Consider the following 17,558-nt stretch of genomic DNA (forward strand, 5'->3'; position numbering starts at 1 on the left):
GGGAATGTATTCGTAATTTGCGATTACCAAATTGGTCATCGCAAATTGCCAATGCAATTGCAAGGGTGCTAGGGGGCCTGAGGCCCCCCTGATGCACCACCAAAAAAGGTAAGTGTGCACATGTGGCACACACACATGCCCACGTGGCACTTTGAAAAATGCACTTTTGTACATTTTTTAAAGGATTCGAAAATTACCATCAACTTTTTGGAACATTTTGGAAATGGTACGTGCAACGCATTTAGGGACTCGCAAACTGCGATTCCCTAAATGCATTCGCAAATTAGGTCATCGCAAAAATTGTGATTACCTAATATGCCTTCGATGCATCGGAAAAGGCATTTTACCAGTCCCAAACTGGCCGATTCTGCATATGGCGTTGGGTTGCGCTGGTGCTGCTGTGAGGCTTTTCAGGTGCTGAGGTGGGGCTGTGCTGGTGATGGTGCACTGATGCAGAGGTGGTGCTGTGCTGATGCTGAGGTGGTGCTGCCCTGATGCGAGGGTGGTGCTGTGCTGATGCTGAGATGGTGCTGATTGATACTAAGTGGAGCAGAGGTGGTGGTGTGCTTGTGCGGAGATGGTGCTCTAGTGGTGCTGAGTGATACTGAGGTGGTGTTGAGTGATGCTGCGGTGGTGCTGAGGGATGCTTTGGTGGTGCTCAGGTGGTGCTTTGCTGGTGTGCAGGTGGTGCTGAGTGATACAGAGTTGGTGCTGGGCTGGTGATGAGGTGATGCTGCACTGGTAATGCAGTGGTGTTGCGCTAATGCTGAAGTGGTGCTGTGTTGGTGCTGAGTTGGTGCTTTGCTGGTGCTGAGGTTGTGCTGCGCGGATGTTGTGGTGTGGCTGCACTGGTGCTGAGTTGGTGTTGCACTACTGCACTGATGTGGTGGTGGTGCTGTGGTGGTGCTGAGTGATGCCGAGTTAGTGCTGTGTTGAGGTGATGCTGCGCTGATGCTCAGGTGGTGTTACACTGATGCTGAAGTGGTGTTGCATTGGTGCTGAGTTGCTGCTCAAGTGGGGCTGTGCTGGTGGTGGTGCACTGATGCGGAGGTGGTGCTGTGCTGACGCAGAGATGGTAATGTGCTGACGATGAGGTAGTGCTGCACTGGTGCACAGTTGGTGTTGCACTGATGAGAAGGTGGTTCTGTGCTGATGCTGTGCTGTGGTGGTGTTGAGATGCTGCGCTGGTGATGAGGTGGAGCTGAGTGTTGTGTGTTGGTGTTGAGTGATGCTGTGATGGTGCTGATTCATGCTGAGGTGGTAGTGTTGCACTGGTGCTGAGTTGGTGTTACACTAGTGCACTGATGTGGAGGTGGAGCTGTGCTGATGCTGAGATGGTGCTGTGGTGGCGTTGAGTAATGCTGAGATGCTGCGCTGGTGCTGAGGTGGTGCTAAAGTGGCACTGAGTGAAATGTGTTGGTGTTGAGTCATGCTGAGGTGGTGGTGCTGCGCTAGTGCTGAGTTGGTGCTGAGCCGGTGCTGAGTTGGTGCTGGTGGTACAACTGAGGAGAAGGTGGTGCTGATGTTGAGATGGTGCTGTGCTGATGCTGAGGTGGTGCTGTGGTGTTGGTCAGGTGGTGCTGTGCTGATGCTGAGGTGGTACTGTGCTGATGCTGAGGTAGTGCTGAATGATGCTGTGCTGGTGCTGAGTCATGCTGTGGTGGTGGTACTGTGCTGGTGCTGAGGTAGTGCTGAGCGATGCTGAGTTAGTGCTGTGCTGAAGTGATGCTGCGCTGGTGCTAAGGTGGTGCTGCCCATTTACAAATGTCCTACTGTGTTGAAAATGAAGACGTAGGAATGTTAATTTAGCACCCCCAGAGCTAACAATACTAGTTGGTCCAGGTCTAACCCTTCGACTCACTTGAGGTATTATGGTGAGAGACTTAAAAAAAAAAAAAGTAATTCAGGGTTCAAATTCCCCTGGCAACTCATCATTCTCTCCCGCAGTTACATCTAGGAGGTTTCAGTTGGTTTATGTAGCTGAAGTCTCCAGAGGAAATGTGAGCAATCCAGCGTAACTGAGCAGAGATCAACTCGTGATGGAGCCACTTACAGAATTATCAGCCTCTCACAACGATGGCCTAAGTGGGAGAATCTATGAATAGGAGTAATTAACTGGGCATTGTGGTAATACCTCAAACAATTCAAGGGAAAAGTAGGTTTCTTTCAAAGGAAACAGCCATGACTGGAGATTCAAACATACCAACATGCATTTTCCTATGCATATGAAAGCAGTACAACCTATGATGAAAACAATGGATTAGCCAGGGCCAGAAACTAGTGTGTACAAGCAGCAATAACCAAATTTAAACTCACAATAATATTGTGTGCCAAATGGCTTGCTTACTTTTCACTGGTTTTCACCCTCCATGTTTACTGTAGTACTTTTCTTTGGCAGCTGAGGGAGCAGTTGTAATAAAACTCTGTTTTGCTTAGAATTTGACATTTTCCTCCACTGCAGCATGTAATTTATTGTACCACAGCACACATTTGCTCTAATATAGAACTGCCCCACAAATAACTCTCCCAGATGCCGGCAGGGCCTTGCCCATTTACAATCAGTTGACAGTCCCACCTTTGCTTTGGACATTTTACTTTCTCTAGTGTTTGAGGATAACACATGAGGTATTACACTGTAGATCGTTCAGTGGCGGCTGGCATGTACCGAGTGTGGTGGTGTGGGAGTACACACAAAAAAATTAAATACAATACAATTGCCTTATGCGCGACTCAACTTCCTCCTCCTTCGGTCTTCCCTGAAAGCAGGCTCCAAATGCGGGACCAAGCTAACTTCCCAAACCACTCCTGGCACTGCTCTCACCATCATGAGAGCGGCACCAGGATTGGAGGGTGTGGCCTCACTCAGCACTCTCAAAAGCACTGGAGGCCTGCGCTTTCTCTAACCGTGCTGTTTAAAACTGCTAGATTAGAGAAGTTTAAAGACCGCATCTCTGGCAGGCCGTCGCCAGATGGCAAGCCAAAGAGACATTCGCATTTTAAAGAGCACAGCTCCCTGCTGCCACTCTGTTGCACTGGCCCCACCCTGTCATGTCACTCAGTTCAGGATGGGTCAGTTGAGGGAAAAAAATGGCAATAAATAAACTTTATTACCATTTTATGTTTGAGCTCTGGCCTGGGCCTTTTTTTTGTGGGGCGAAGCCCCTCCGCTCAAACGGAGGAGCTGCCCCTAAGAATGTTGCTCACTGAATACCGCATCTGGGATGCTTCAGGGACAAGGGTCCCCACATGACAGCAGCAGTAAGGGAACAGGGCACTTTTCATTTTTTTTCATTTTAACTTTGGGTTTGCAGTGAGATTTTGGGGGATCGCTGTTGATGTAAAGATGTTCATTTTTTAGTCTTACCCAGGAAGTATTGATATTTTACTTCCGTGCACTGGAAACGTCGCTATATTTCTATAAGTCAAGCGCCCACTTACATGCAATGTCCTTGGTAAGTATTTAGAGTTGAAGTTGTTGTGTAGTTCCTATAGTACCCAAGCAGAACCTGCGCGTTTGGATAACATAAACTGTGGGATTGGTGGCAGACTGGTTCCGTGCACCCCCACCGAGAAATGTTAGCCTGTTTGCATCTAGCTAGCTCACAGTGCCACTAGTGCCTCCTCTTATCGGGGACAGAATAGTTTCTGGCAACCTCAGAACATGACAACCCTGATACTTCAGGTTCATGGAAACAATATACTACTTTTCGATCAGTCACTCTTGCTCACTTAGTTTATCTCAGAGATACACAGAATAAACAGCCTGGGCTTTTCAATAAGGATTTATTGAACAGTTGTTATTCTCATGTAAAATATATGAGCTGCAACAACCATTAGACAGTAGCAGAGATATATGATTAACAGTACTATGAATATAAAAGGATAGTACAGTTCTACCATCTTACAATAAGCATGAATAAATACATGAATATAAAATGCAGGATAAAAGTGCACGTACTCCTACAATGCCTATCTAGATGTACCTAAATATACCTAGCATGTGAGTAGGTGTGTAGCCAAGAATCCCTCCAGGTTTTAGTCGAACCCCATTACCTGAAGTGTGAGAACATAGGAGCCCATTTTGGTCTCGAGTGGGACACCCTGCAAGGGATGTTCAGACCACTGTCAGCCGTACCGTCTGCATGCAGGAGCCTCAGCGTCTCTGGTCAGTGTGTCAGCCTGGAAGTCTCGGTTCCCTCTAGCTAACAGTAGCAAGAGGTGCTATATTTATACAGAAAGAATCTAGGGCTACTTTGTCCCTTGTTGCTTGTATTAGCCATTGTTGGATTTGAGGATGACATATGGAATGAACTGTGTACGTAGATATGGGGAGGAAGGTGGTGTAGCCCCAGCCTGGTTTCTAAGAACTCCTATGAATATTCATTCATACTGTGTGAGTCTATTGATGAAGTTATATGACTCTATTGTTTAGGAGAAACCCTCCTTCTGCACCCAGGACTAGAACTAGGTAAAGGTTCAATCCTAAAAGGCTTGTTACAGTGTTGTAGGGGAGGTAATGTAGGTGAAGGGGTATGATGTTACCCGGACCTATATTAGGGTACCTATATGAAACATAACAAAGTAATGCATGACTAAGCACTGTCAAAATACACATGAGCAGCGAGGACCGAATGGGACTCTGATCAGTGGCTCACAGGGGACTGCTCTGGTGAGACGAGGCCTGTCTATATATTCTGGGTCTCTAAGTGGTGTGAAAAAGAGGAGCGGTGAAAAGCTGGAGCTACCCTAAGCGGAAAATATATGTAAAACAAACACTATCAAAGTATACACAAGCAGCGAGTGACGAACAAAGGCTTAATAAAACAGGCACTGTCAAAGTAAAGATGAGAATTGAGGGTCGAACAGCTTGATTACACTGAAGTGCGGCGCAGTGAATCAGGTGTTGTGCGGGAATTGCTCGGCGTTAATGTAAAAAAAAAATCCAAAGACAGGACATATAATAGCACAAGTAGAAGAGGACGTGTCCTGGGGGTGATGCATGGGATTAAACACACTCTAAAAACAGAAAGGGACGTGAGGAGAAAAGACCTTCCCGAGTCCTCCCTAAGAAACCTATATCAATACAAACCAAGAAGGAAAGGCCTATGAATATAATTCGGGTTTTCACAGTCTGTGTCTGGGGAAAACTCACAAGGTTTTTAATACTACCCTCACCCACTAGTTAGTGGCATGCTTCATCATAGGGCCACTTCTACACCCTGCTGCAGACCAACATACAGGGTGGAGCACAGAAAATATTTTTGGAAAAAACATACTCTAGGGATCCATTTTTGCAGAGGCTTTGATTCAGTTAACACTATCTAAGAGGGTACCCTCTTTATTACTTTATTACAGGGTCCTTCTTGATAGGGTTAGCAAATTTATATTACGGGTTTACTTAGGAAAAATAACGTCTCTGTCACCCTCTCTGCTCTATATCGACATGTTTCTTGACAATTTCTCTAGCCCCTAGGGGTCTATGGCATTCCTCAGGATATAGATCCTGTTTCCTTACCTCCCAAAAGTATATTTTTCTTAAGTGAGATTTTTTTGTGCATACTTAACTGTCCTGTTATAGTCGGGAACTTCCCAAGTTTCATATATTCACTCCGGAAATCAGGGAGAGAGTGGGACGTCGTCCTATTCTCACACTTACTCCAAGGAAAGATCGTCACCCAGTCGGTCCTCTCTTCTCCCTGTGCCAGCACCCTAGAGTATGTTTTTTCTACAAAAAAAATGTGCGCTCCACCCTGCATGTTGGTCTGCAGCAGGGTGTAGAAGCGACCCTATGATGAAGCATGCCACTAACTAGTGGGTGAGGGCAGTATTGAAAACCTTGTGAGTTTTCCCCACAGATGTGAAAAACTAATTATATTCATAGGCCTTTCCTTCTTGGTGTGTACTGGTGATCCATGGGAGTCAACAATTGAGAAAAAAGGTGGGACAAGCAGGAACCATTATCCAATTAGAAGCAAACGTTTTAAAGGACACCGACAATAGCAAATCAGAAGCTAGAGGCAGGCTGTAAGCCCCCTGACTGAATACAGCATGTGGAGCGATTGCCCATGCGCTGCCTACGCTCGACCTAAAAAAATGCACTACCTACAGTCTGGGTATTACTGAAATCTATATTTTGGAAGCCCTTTTTTATCTTAAACCTTTTTGTGCATTTCATTGCAGCTTATCTTCTACTGTGTGTAATGCAAGTTTAAAATAATGACATATATTCACTGTGCTTTATGCTACAGACTAGAACCTCGTAGCACTAACCGTAAACAAGTCAACATTTTCTACTGCATCAACCAAGGGTTAATTCTATGGCTTTCTGGTTACAAAGTCAGACCTCTGCAGCACATTAACTAAGAGAGGGTTCATAATGTACTATAGTGCATTTCCCACTGATTAACTTAACTTGCATTCATTTTTAATTTAAGCTATGCGTTATTTTATGTGTAGTTACCTGAAGATGAAAGACCAATAAAAGTTACAGAATATTTTGTGTGTTTTAGCCACGCCTTTGACCCCACACTCATTTACCCCGCCCCCATTTACGCACAGTGTCAGTCATCAAACTTTTTTAATGCACTTCGACCACTGGGCAAGAGGTTCATAGGTATTCAGAGAAGAAACCCTTGTTGTGAGCGTACAATGACAGGAAGAAGTATGTAAAACAATAACAAGGTCAATATTTTGCTTACACTCAAAGGGATGGGTGGCTGAAACATTAGTTTACAATTAGAAGATGACTTCATGTCACGAGGGCCACCAAATGTATACTTTTCTTTTACAAATCATTTGCAGGTGCACCAGTACCATAGGTTCAGTTGAAAATAGCCAATACTAGAAATCCCAGAAAGCATTAAATTGTAAAATGAAAGCCCAGGGCTGGAACATGTACATGGAGTTAACGGGTGCTCCTTGTCAAATGACCCTGTGCTGTACAGTATCATTGTTAAATTAAACACTACTTCACAAAATGTATTGGAGGAAATTAATTTCGTCTCATTTAAGAAAATAAGCACATAATCTGCATTACCTTCTAAAATACGTGTTCCGCCACTTACCTCATTAGTTTTGGCAGCCTCTATATGGAAGGTTCCCTCCCTCAGAACCAAAACACAAAAAGCTTTTGGATAGCAATTGCTGAACCAAAGTCCGGGATTGCAATGGGAAAATGCATTTTTAACGAGGGGCCGTGGCTCAAATGCTATAAATTGTTTAGCATTGCTGACCGCTAAGAAACAAGATGTACGCCTCAAAAGAGGGAGAACAGTACTGTATTTGCCTGTACATCTTTAGAGACTTCTACAACGGCAAAGAAATCGTCGTAATCATCTCATGTATATGTAGACGTAGACTCAACAAAACCACAAAGATGGACCCTAATTATATTCAGGTTTTTATATGCTAAACTTCTGGAAAAGTGAAACTTCGCAGGAGGCTAAACAGGCGCCCATGTCTTTTCAGGTTCCCTTGGCAACCGCGTGGGAGAAGGGGGTGGAGCATCACCCTCGGAAACCCGGAACAGCAACTCTGTCTTAAAGGGACAGTGTTGTGTTGGTTAATAAACACCTTAGAAAGTAATTCCGAATTTGAAATAATTCCTCAAAATGTAACAGTTGCACGCTATTGGTGGATGTACAAAAAGCGTACATTCCTCTAAATTGCTAGTCATTGTCCTACATTTGTCTTAAAACAGAAAGTGATCATTTAAGCTGCGAGTCTGAGTAACCATACCGTTCTCGCCAAAATATAAAGAGATTTAAGATCAACAAAAGAGTTATGCTTAGAACTTGCTCAGTTTCAAACGAACATAAGTTTGGTAGGTGTGGCACAGAGCAGTCATGTTTAATTTAAAGTAAAACAAGTGTAAAACATTTGTTGACTCCCAAAGACTTAATAAGTAAAGAAAATAAAAAAATAAAAGACCTACTAGGATTTATAAAAATAGTACATATTTTTATTTTTAACTAGACACCAAAACCACAAAAATGTGGTAAAGGGCACAGGAGTTATGATTTTTACAAGGTTTCCATAAATCAGTGCAATTCACTCCAAAAAGTTTTATAAAAACTGCTTTTCACTTTTAGAGCTAGTCTATAAACCTTGAACGCAAGGGTGGAAGGCAAAGTCAACGTTTTAGGCCAACCACAATGGAGAGTGGGTAGGATGCAGAGGGCGGGTTGGTCCAGGTCAAACTTTTACCATCACACTTAGAAACTTTTCTAGTTTTTTTGTTCTTGATGGCGTGCCTGCAGGCTGGATCCTCTGCTGTTTGAGCCCGATGTTGGGTTTGACGTTGATGGACAGGCACACTCCAGTGACTGGTGGAAGTGATGGAGCGGGTAAACTGTTTTCCTTTTATATACCCAATCCATTTATGTATGATTGTATTAAAACGATTATTAATTAATCATAATAATTAACAGTTTGTTGAATGGAAACTAATCAACCTTATTAACCGAGAGAATACATGTGGGATTGCTGTGCATGGCTAAAATAATATGTAAACTAAGTTTGTATGCATATTAATAGGATAAACGTTGCTTATGTGATGTTATCGTGAATTATGCTTAAATAAATAAGTATTAATGGCTTTGAACGTTGCATATGGCTAGATAAATGCACACACATATGGGTATTAGCAAGGGAAATAAAACTGTTTAACCATTTCAATGTATTAATTACGTTTTTGTGTTTCTTTGCTTAAGTTAACCATTTTTGGCCTGCTATAAAATGGCCGCCGACTGAATCAGACATTTATGAAGTAATACCAATGAAGGGAAAGGAGAAATGCGCCTGAGCAAACTTCAGCAGCTGCAACCTGCCGGTGAACTGTCATCGCTGTGCCCATCAAGGCTGCTCTGGGCGAAAGGCCAACCCTTCAACAGAAATTGTTGCAACCTGAACTATGGATTGCTAATATTCCCATACATTCGTTTTGGAACTTTTAATATGCAGGAACGACATCGAATGTTTCCTGATGCATTAGAATGTATTTCAGTTGACCAATGAGAATCACTGAAAATGTCAATTGCAACATATGGAATGTAATTTTTAGTATAAATAATAGTAGACTAGAGAGGTGGGGAGGCATCGTGACTTCATCATATCCAGTATCCTGATGTTATGCTGACGGAGAGGACGGTGACTCTGCATGATAGAACAGAAGTTTGACGAATTGACTGAGGACTAGATTCTGACTTAGAAAACGACAATTAGCCAGAATAGGTAAATATGACAACAGATGAAATTTATTAACTAGGATTTAACCTGCATTTGATTTAGATAAAGAAATATTAATTGAATTCATGTGTCGGGTTGTTCTTTTATTGAAATGTATTATTGAATAATTTCGGAGAATTAAGGAGTCATTAAGCTAATCCCAACTAAATGATTCATTGACCTATATTTCCTTGATGGGAAGAGAAGCGAGGGTTTTGATAGTAGAGGGAAAGTGCTAAAGTTTCCATCAAGGGAAGCAGTGTAGTTCGGAACCAGATGTTTTTCCCCTTCTGAGTAAGGTACAGATAGATTGATAGGAGGAATGTTGGTGTTATGGGCCCCACCAGCGTATGATGTGTGTGTGACTGCGAAATCACTCTGTCCGTGGTAGTAAGGGAAAATTGAAGAACCCGAACTGCACCAGTTTTTCTGGTAGCTAGAGATGGTTTTTATTGTTTTGGTTTAATGATTTTGGCATGTATATAGCTTATCGATTATTGATTGGTATTGATATATGTACTAACACTATATGTTGAAGTTGTATTGAGTTTTATGTAGTTTGTATGGCTTCTGGGATGTAGGAAGTCGGTAACAGTTCCGTAGTAGGGCAGAGAAAAGAAAACGCTGCTCTCGGGAAAGACGGAATTGTTGGCCCTGTAGGTACACAGGGAAAAGTGTGTAACAATTGAAGTTGCGCGTCACATTGTTTGGGTTCGATTTGGTGATATGGTCGTATGTTGCTGTTAGAGACATTTCTGTGTGAAAAGAGTGTGTATGATAGCGAAGGGTACCTGTGAAATTTTGGTCTTTAAGTACCAGGAAACCAATTGGCATACCGATAACGCTTATCACTGAAAAGGTAGCAGGTGTTCTCTGAGCTTGTTAGAAGGACAAAGTAGAGGTAAGCTCTGCTTTGTTAACGTATGTCATAATTCTGTAGTAGGACAGACTGTTCGCTGTTCTCGGGAAAGACAGAATTCTGTGTGAATGTACTACATTTTCTTGTGTGAAAGTGCGTGAATGAAATAGCATTTGGGTTAATTGTGAAACTCTGGTTTTATTTCTCAGGAGCATTGCGTTTCCAACTATGTGTCTTAATTCTGGAGAAACAGTTAATTGATGCTTGATAGAAGGGTGAAGTAGAGGGATGTGCTACTTTATCAACGGAAGTAACAATTCTGTAGTAGGGCAGAGGTAAGCGCTGCTCTCGGGAAAAACAGGATTCTCGTGAGAAAGGTCTATTGCTGTTCTGTGGTTAGCGAAGCAGACAATGAAGATGTTTATATGTTGTAACTAACGGTATTGTAAAATTGAAACAAAGTCTACCGAGTAGTCTTGTAAAGGAGGGGTAGACTGGAGACAGGAGTCAGGAGCAGGAGCTGCCGCAGTGACTGGTGACGTCAGAAAGACCGCGCTGGGATTGGACAGCTAGTCAGAAGTGTAAAACGCTCTGGATTGGTACGTTAGTGTAAAGCCGCGCTAGGATTGGAGAAGTACAGGGTGACGTAAACACTCCAGGATTGGTGCGTTAGTGTAAGTCGCGCTGGGATTTGAGGATTGTGACAGTGACGTAGACGCTCCAGGATTGGTGCGTTAGTGAGAGTCGCGCTGCTATTGGACTAAGGATCGTACAGTTGAAGAAAAGGACAAAGGGTTCACGGGAGAAAAGAAAAGAGCCCTTGTCCTTCGACCCTGTGGAATTGTTTGCTGGCCGTTTTGGGAGTGTTGCGCTGCTGAACTGTTCTTTCGCTGGGACCCTGCGTTTTGTGAACTCCTGTTGCCGCTGCCACCAGTGCTACAACTCACGTTTCCCGCTTCGCGGGAAACGCTGGCAGCTGGGGGGGGACTGAGGCAAAGAGGCTGGTAGACTACACTGACCAGAATCCTCCAGGGCCTGAAGCCGCCTCCTTGTCCCGCACATGCCAGGTGGAATAAATTGACCAACAGCTACGCGCATTGCGGGAGCCCTTGTCCTTCGACCCTGTGGAATTGTTTGCTGGCCGTTTTGGGAGTGTTACGCTGCTGAACTGTTCTTTCGCTGGGACCCTGCGTTTTGTGAACTCCTGTTGCCGCTGCCACCAGTGCTACAACTCGCGTTTCCCGCTTCGCGGGAAACGCTCGCAGCTGGGGGGGACTGAGGCAAAGAGGCTGGTAGACTACACTGACCAGAATACTCCAGGGCCTGAAGCCGCCTCCTTGTCCCACCCATGCCAGGTGGAATAAATTGACCAACAGCTACGCGCATCGCGGAACGCGTGCGGGAACGAGCCCGGGCAAAGCCCGGGACAAGGGCGGGCCCTCTGTGGCCCTCAGAGGCCTGAAGAGACTGGGCTGGGCCCGAGACCCTGGTTTTCGTGAACTGATCCCTCTTTTTTAAGTAACAAGTGAGACTTTAATTCTTTTTAACATTTATGTATAGTCGCATTGCAACTTAAACACGTATTGTTTTTATTTAGGATGTCTAAGGCTAAAAATGGAAAAACTGCTACGGGCCATAGCACTATTGACAATTACATGGTAAAATAAGTCACTCAGATCAACAGTGAACGTCAGGCATCTCTAGGGAAAGGGCCCCCTGCAACAGCACTGGTTGAGACGCCCCCTCTGATAGCGATGGACGCTGAGGGAGAGGCCAGCGTCAATGGTGCTGCTAGAGAAAACCCGGTCACACCGATTGTGGTAAGGACTGAGGTCCATGTAGAACACCAAGATACATCCAGTGAGGATTTGGAGGAAGTTCCGCCAGCTATAAGGCCGGTACGCAACTGTAGGCGAACACAGATAAAAGGGGGTGGGAAACAGAAGAAAAAAAACTACTGCTGTAGATTCTGCTATTGTTAATGTCCCACTTAATAATCCCTTTGTGTTTACCGGAAACAAGGAGAATAACTTAAATGCTAATATTGTACAACTGGTTGCCCCCATAAAAAACCTCGAGTCTAAATTGGAATCTAAGGTAGAAGAGGCTATCAGACCTTTAACCACCAAGATAGACATTCTAACAGCTGAGGTGTCCAGGCTTGGTGGCCTGGTATCTTCGTACCAGGCTGCAGTTACTGGATTAAGGGATAACCCTGGGGAAGGCAGACAGGCAGGGATGGTGCGGGGAAAAATGCAGTCAAATTCCATTAATACGATGGCAGTACCTACCACCGTGAGCAGGGTTCCAATAAAAGCAACCACACCAGCCACTCAAATAACAATGGATCCACAGATTCAATCTAACCCTGTTTCAAGACAGGGAACAGATAGTAGGTCGCACAGGAGTAAACGCTATCTTAACCTACCGCCCGACTGTGCGCCATTTGTGGTAGTCCTAACTAATGTCCCACCCTGCGGTACTCGTCCTGCCTCACCCTATGACGAGTCTCACGCCTCACTTAAAAACAAAACAGTGTCATGGCTTAATAAAAACTGTGGCTTTCCAATTGCATATTTTGATCAGATAGTGGCAGTCAGGCGGGTGAATTGGGTGGGCCCATCGAAAAAAATGGGAAGCGGAGACTGCATTGTTGTGAACTTCAAACATCCCCAACATGTGGCCACCGCTCTCTTAAGAGCTTCGTCACTGATATATAATGAGAGCAGTATATGTGTCCGACCTCTGGGGTACTTCTATGCCCATCTCTGTCATAATTCCCCCCAACAAAGGTTGTTTAGTCCAGTGGCTGAAACTCAGATCCAGGCCATGGACACCCGCTCTCAGTATAATATTGTTAACCCGAGGGGATTTGGAAACGTTACCAATACACAGAATAGACCTAATTTTTTGGCCCAACCTTATTCCGGGTTTAACATCAACACACAGAACAGGTACGACCTTCTATCTGGCCTGGACATGTGTGATTGACATGAGATCCCTGTGGGTCAGGGCATCTCAATCTCAGATGAACTGGTACCTATCCTGAACTCACAGGATAAAAACTGTGGTAGCAATGTTGTCTCGTGGAACATTGCGGGGTTGGCTGCAAAAATGGCAGACATAAACTGGGTCAACTACATTAAGCAATTTAAAGTTATCTGCCTACAAGAGACATGGGTGGTTGAATGTGATCTTTTTCTAGAAGGGTACAAGGCCTTCTATGTCCCGGCCACACCATTATTAAGAGGCAGACCTAAGGGTGGACTGGTGATTTTCGTTTCTATCCTTGTTACCTGTAAAATCAGTAGAATTGATGCAAATGATCCTGGTATGATGGGTTTGGTTTTAAATGGGGAACACTGCCGAGTATGTTTAGTGAATTTTTATAATGCTGCCAATGTCACTTCCGTATCTAATTCCGTATCTGTCCTGCATGCCTTTCTCACTTCCTCTCTAAATGATTTCAATCACAACCTCATGATTGTGGGGGATCTAAATGTCCACTTGTGTGGAGACCCTCTGCACAAATGCATAAATGATTTAAGTTGTGAGCGTATGGAGGGACTCCACCTGGATCACACAATGGCTGGGGAACTATGCAATGCTCTCCTTGATAACCTGGACCTCTCCCTGGCCATGACACTCAGGGATCCATTTAAATGTTTTGATACCCCAACCGTTAAGGGGCATGGGAGGGGCACCTTTATTGATCACATGCTGTTGTCAGAGACACTGCTACCTTTTTTAGATTCGTTTGATATTGTCCCAAGCGAATTCAGTGACCATAATCCTTTAACAATCCATCTGAAGGGACCTTGGTTCACTAAGGAAAGACAGATATGTAATTCCGGGAGGCTGGGCACCATAGATGGGAGGCGGCGACTCAAATGGTCAATGGTGACTCCAGATTTACTGTATAAAAACATTGTAGATACATGTACGGAGGATATTGTGAACTGCACCCAGGTAGGGGCAGACCCACGACGGGTTCTCACTGCTTATCTGTAACGCCCTGAACGTCTCAGGATCGTTTAACAGACACGATAATGAGAACGCAACCACTTGTGAAGGTTTAGTTATTTTAATGAAGGCAAAAATAATACAAGGAATAAACAAAGGTTATAGTCACTGGAATCCTCCAGGCTAAGTACGTTACCAGCCCACAGCACGGATGGTCCTAACCGTCCTCTGCATATACGCCGATCCCGGCGTATGCCAACAGAGGGCAGAAATGAAATGGCCGACAATGCCAATCGGTAGGCTGCGAGGGGCACGAAGAGTGTTGGGGAGAATCGAGGAGTCAGGGAAACACCCAGCCGGGGTCTCTACCTGAAGGGAGCAGCCGCTCAACCTCTTCCTCAGACTGCACCGGGACGCGGAGTCACCTCCTGGTGTGCGTTACAGCTGGCAGTCCCTGTATCTCTGGTCGGGCTGGGAGTTACGACTCCAACCAGCAAAAGCGCCACTGCGCTTTGACTCAGCCGAGTCAAAAAGCGAAACTCAATGGTTATCCGGTAGAGCTTCCGGGTCCTTCACAGGTGACGATGGGGCAAGACACGGCCCAGGGAGTAACGACTCGACCTACCTCCATTCTTGCCTTACTGGAGCACCACTCCGGAACACTGCTCTTCACTAAGCAGGTACGTCGGTGTAAACACAATATCCGACAGCGTTGTACCTCCCGGTTCCTCCCTTTATAGGGCGTGTTTTCCTTGAGTTATGTAACAGCTCTCCTGTTTACATAAGGGCGTGTTTTCCTTGAGTTATGTAACAGCTCTCCTGTTTACATAAGGGCGTGTTTTCCTTGAGTTATGTAACAGCTCTCCTGTTTACCTAACCTCTCAACCGCTAAGCATCCTGGGAGATGTAGTCCGTTTTCGCTGGTTACCGTTTTCCTCCCCTCGCATGACAGGAATTCTTGACAGTACATCCTCCCTCTCAGCGGCTCCCCACGGGTCCAGCGCTGGCAGGAAAACGCCGATGGAACAAGGAGACCAAGCGCGGAGAATGAACCCCTTCAGCCGGTTCCCATGACTGCTCCTCCGGGCCATAGCCTTTCCACGCAACCAGGTACCACAGCTTCCCCCTGCGCCATTTGGACGCCCGTATGCCCAACATTTCATACTCCACCTCCGACTCCACGCATACCGGCCTAGGTGTCCCAGATGGCTTGGAGGGTGCTGGTTTGAGCAATGATACATGAAAGACAGGGTGTATCCGCAATGACTGGGGCAAGCACACCTTCACGTTCACGGGACCCATACACTTGGTAATTCGATAGGGGCCCATGTACTTGGGATGGAACACACTGTTCTTTCGAAACCTCATGTTTCTTGTGGATATCCAGACGTAGTCTCCAGTGCGGTACAGTGGCCCGGGCCTTCTCTTCCTGTCTGCCGCAGCCTTGTATCTTCTCTTGGCCTCTATTAGGACAGCCCTTGAGCGCATCAACGTGTCTTTTATGTGTGCCACCCTGTCCGCTGTGGCGGGAATCCTGTCCTCTCTGAACGGATGTAGAAATGGCAAGAACCTGGGATGTTGGCCATAGTTGCTATAGAACGGAGATGACTGTGTGGAGCTGTGAGTGGCGTTGTTATAGGCTATCTCTGCAACCCATAGCAAGTCGACCCATTCTTCCCTGCCCTGGTCCACAAAACATCGCAGATACTGTTTGAGCGTTTGGTTCAGGCGCTCGGTTTGGCCATCCGTTTGAGGGTGGTAGCTGGTGGACAGGGCGGTCTTAACATGCAGCGCAGTGCACCAAGTCTTCCAGAATTGCGCAGTAAACTGCGACCCCCGGTCCGACACGATCACCCCAGGTAATCCATGCAGTCGTACCACATTCTTTAGGAGTAGTGACGCCAATTCCCCGGCCGTAGGGACTCTCTTGCAGGGGATGAAGTGCCCCATTTTCGTCAAGTAATCCACCACCACCAGTATTGCCGTCATCCCCTGGTCTACCGGTAGGCCCACCACGAAGTCCAGTGATATGCTATCCCATGGTCTATCCGGGGTCGGAAGTGGATGTAAGAGCCCTTGGGTTCGGCCATGGTCGGCCTTCATGGTAGCACACGTAGGACACTCCTGTCCCCACCTCCTGACATCCACTCTCATGGTTGGCCACCAGAAATGCCGTCCCATGCTAGCCACCGTTTTTTCAAAGCCCAAATGACCTGCGCATGGAGAGTCATGGCACCAGATGAATGCTTGTTTCCTTAGCCTAGGCGTGGGTATCAATAGGCACCTGCCCTTCAGGGGTATCCCGTCCTTCAGCTGCCATTCTCTGTGACTGAGGAGCCACCTCCGCCATGCGAATGACCTGATCCCTCTCTTTATTCCCCTCAGGAAAGTATCCGGTTGGATAACCCCCAATACCATCCTCGGGGAAATGATGGAATGCTCGGTCGCAGGCAATGGTTCCTTAACTGCAGATTGACGGGACAGGGCGTCCGCCTTCCGGTTTTCCGTCCCCCGCCGATATGTGATGCGGAAGTTGAACCCCGCAAAGAAGATCATCCACCGCAGCTGTCTGGGAGAAAGGTGTCTTGTGGCCGTCATGAACTGTAGGTTCCGATGGTCCGTGTACACCGATACCACATGTATTGCCCCCATCAACCAATGCCTCCATTCGGTGAAGGCGTCCTTGATTGCGAGAAGCTCCTTCTCTGCAATATGGTAGTTGCGTTCGGCGTCGTTGAGTTTGCGGGACATGTACGCAACGGGATGAAGCACCCCTGTGTCGTGGTTGCGTTGGGACAAGATAGCCCCCAGCGCCACATCCGATGCGTCCGCTTCCACCACGTAGGGGAGATCCGGATCGGGGTGAGCCAACACCGGCGCCTTACCAAAGGCGCTTTTCAGGGCCTCAAAGGCTTTGTTCGCTTCAGGGGACCAGACAAACTCCTTGGACTTCCTCAGTAGCTGTGTGATTGGGGCCACCAATCCTGAAAATCCATCTATAAACCGCCTGTAAAAGTTGGCGAAGCCAATGAAACTTTGGACGTCCTTCACGCTTTGGGGCACCGGCCATTCTTTCACCGCCTTGATCTTTCGTTCTGCCATCTCCTGTCCCTCTGGACTCAGCATCACTCCGAGGAATTCCACGGATGTGATGTGGAAGTCACACTTGCTGAGTTTACAAAACAGCATGTTTTCCCTCAGCTTTTGGAGCACAGCTTTGACGTGGTGTACGTGCTCCTCCACACTGGACGAATAGATGAGGATGTCGTCGATATATACGACCACGTAGATATCCAACTCCTCTCTGAATACCTCATTCAAAAAGTACTGAAAGGCTGCCGGGGCGTTGCACAGACCGAACGGCATGACGAGGTACTCAAAAAGGCCGAACCTGGTCTTAAAGGCGGTCTTCCACTCGTCTCCGTCCCTCATGCGCACCAGATGGTATGCCCCTTTCAAATCCAACTTGGTGTAGATACGAGCTTTCTTGACCTGTTCCAGAAGTACACTG

General features: G+C 46.1%; 1 protein-coding gene across 1 annotated transcript in view; it reads right to left on the reverse strand.

Annotated features, from left to right (window-relative positions):
• Nucleotides 1–7,174, reverse strand: part of LEKR1 (leucine, glutamate and lysine rich 1) — a 775,178-nt gene extending 768,004 nt beyond the window's left edge. Inside the window, exon 1 of the mRNA XM_085634762.1 lies at nucleotides 7,065–7,174. The gene's annotated coding sequence lies outside the window, so the exon portion shown is untranslated. The remainder of the gene's footprint in view (nucleotides 1–7,064) is intronic.
• Nucleotides 7,175–17,558: the final 10,384 nt, after the last annotated feature.

Source organism: Triturus cristatus, chromosome 11 (assembly GCF_964204655.1).
Source record: "Triturus cristatus chromosome 11, aTriCri1.1, whole genome shotgun sequence".
NCBI lineage: Eukaryota > Metazoa > Chordata > Amphibia > Caudata > Salamandridae > Triturus > Triturus cristatus.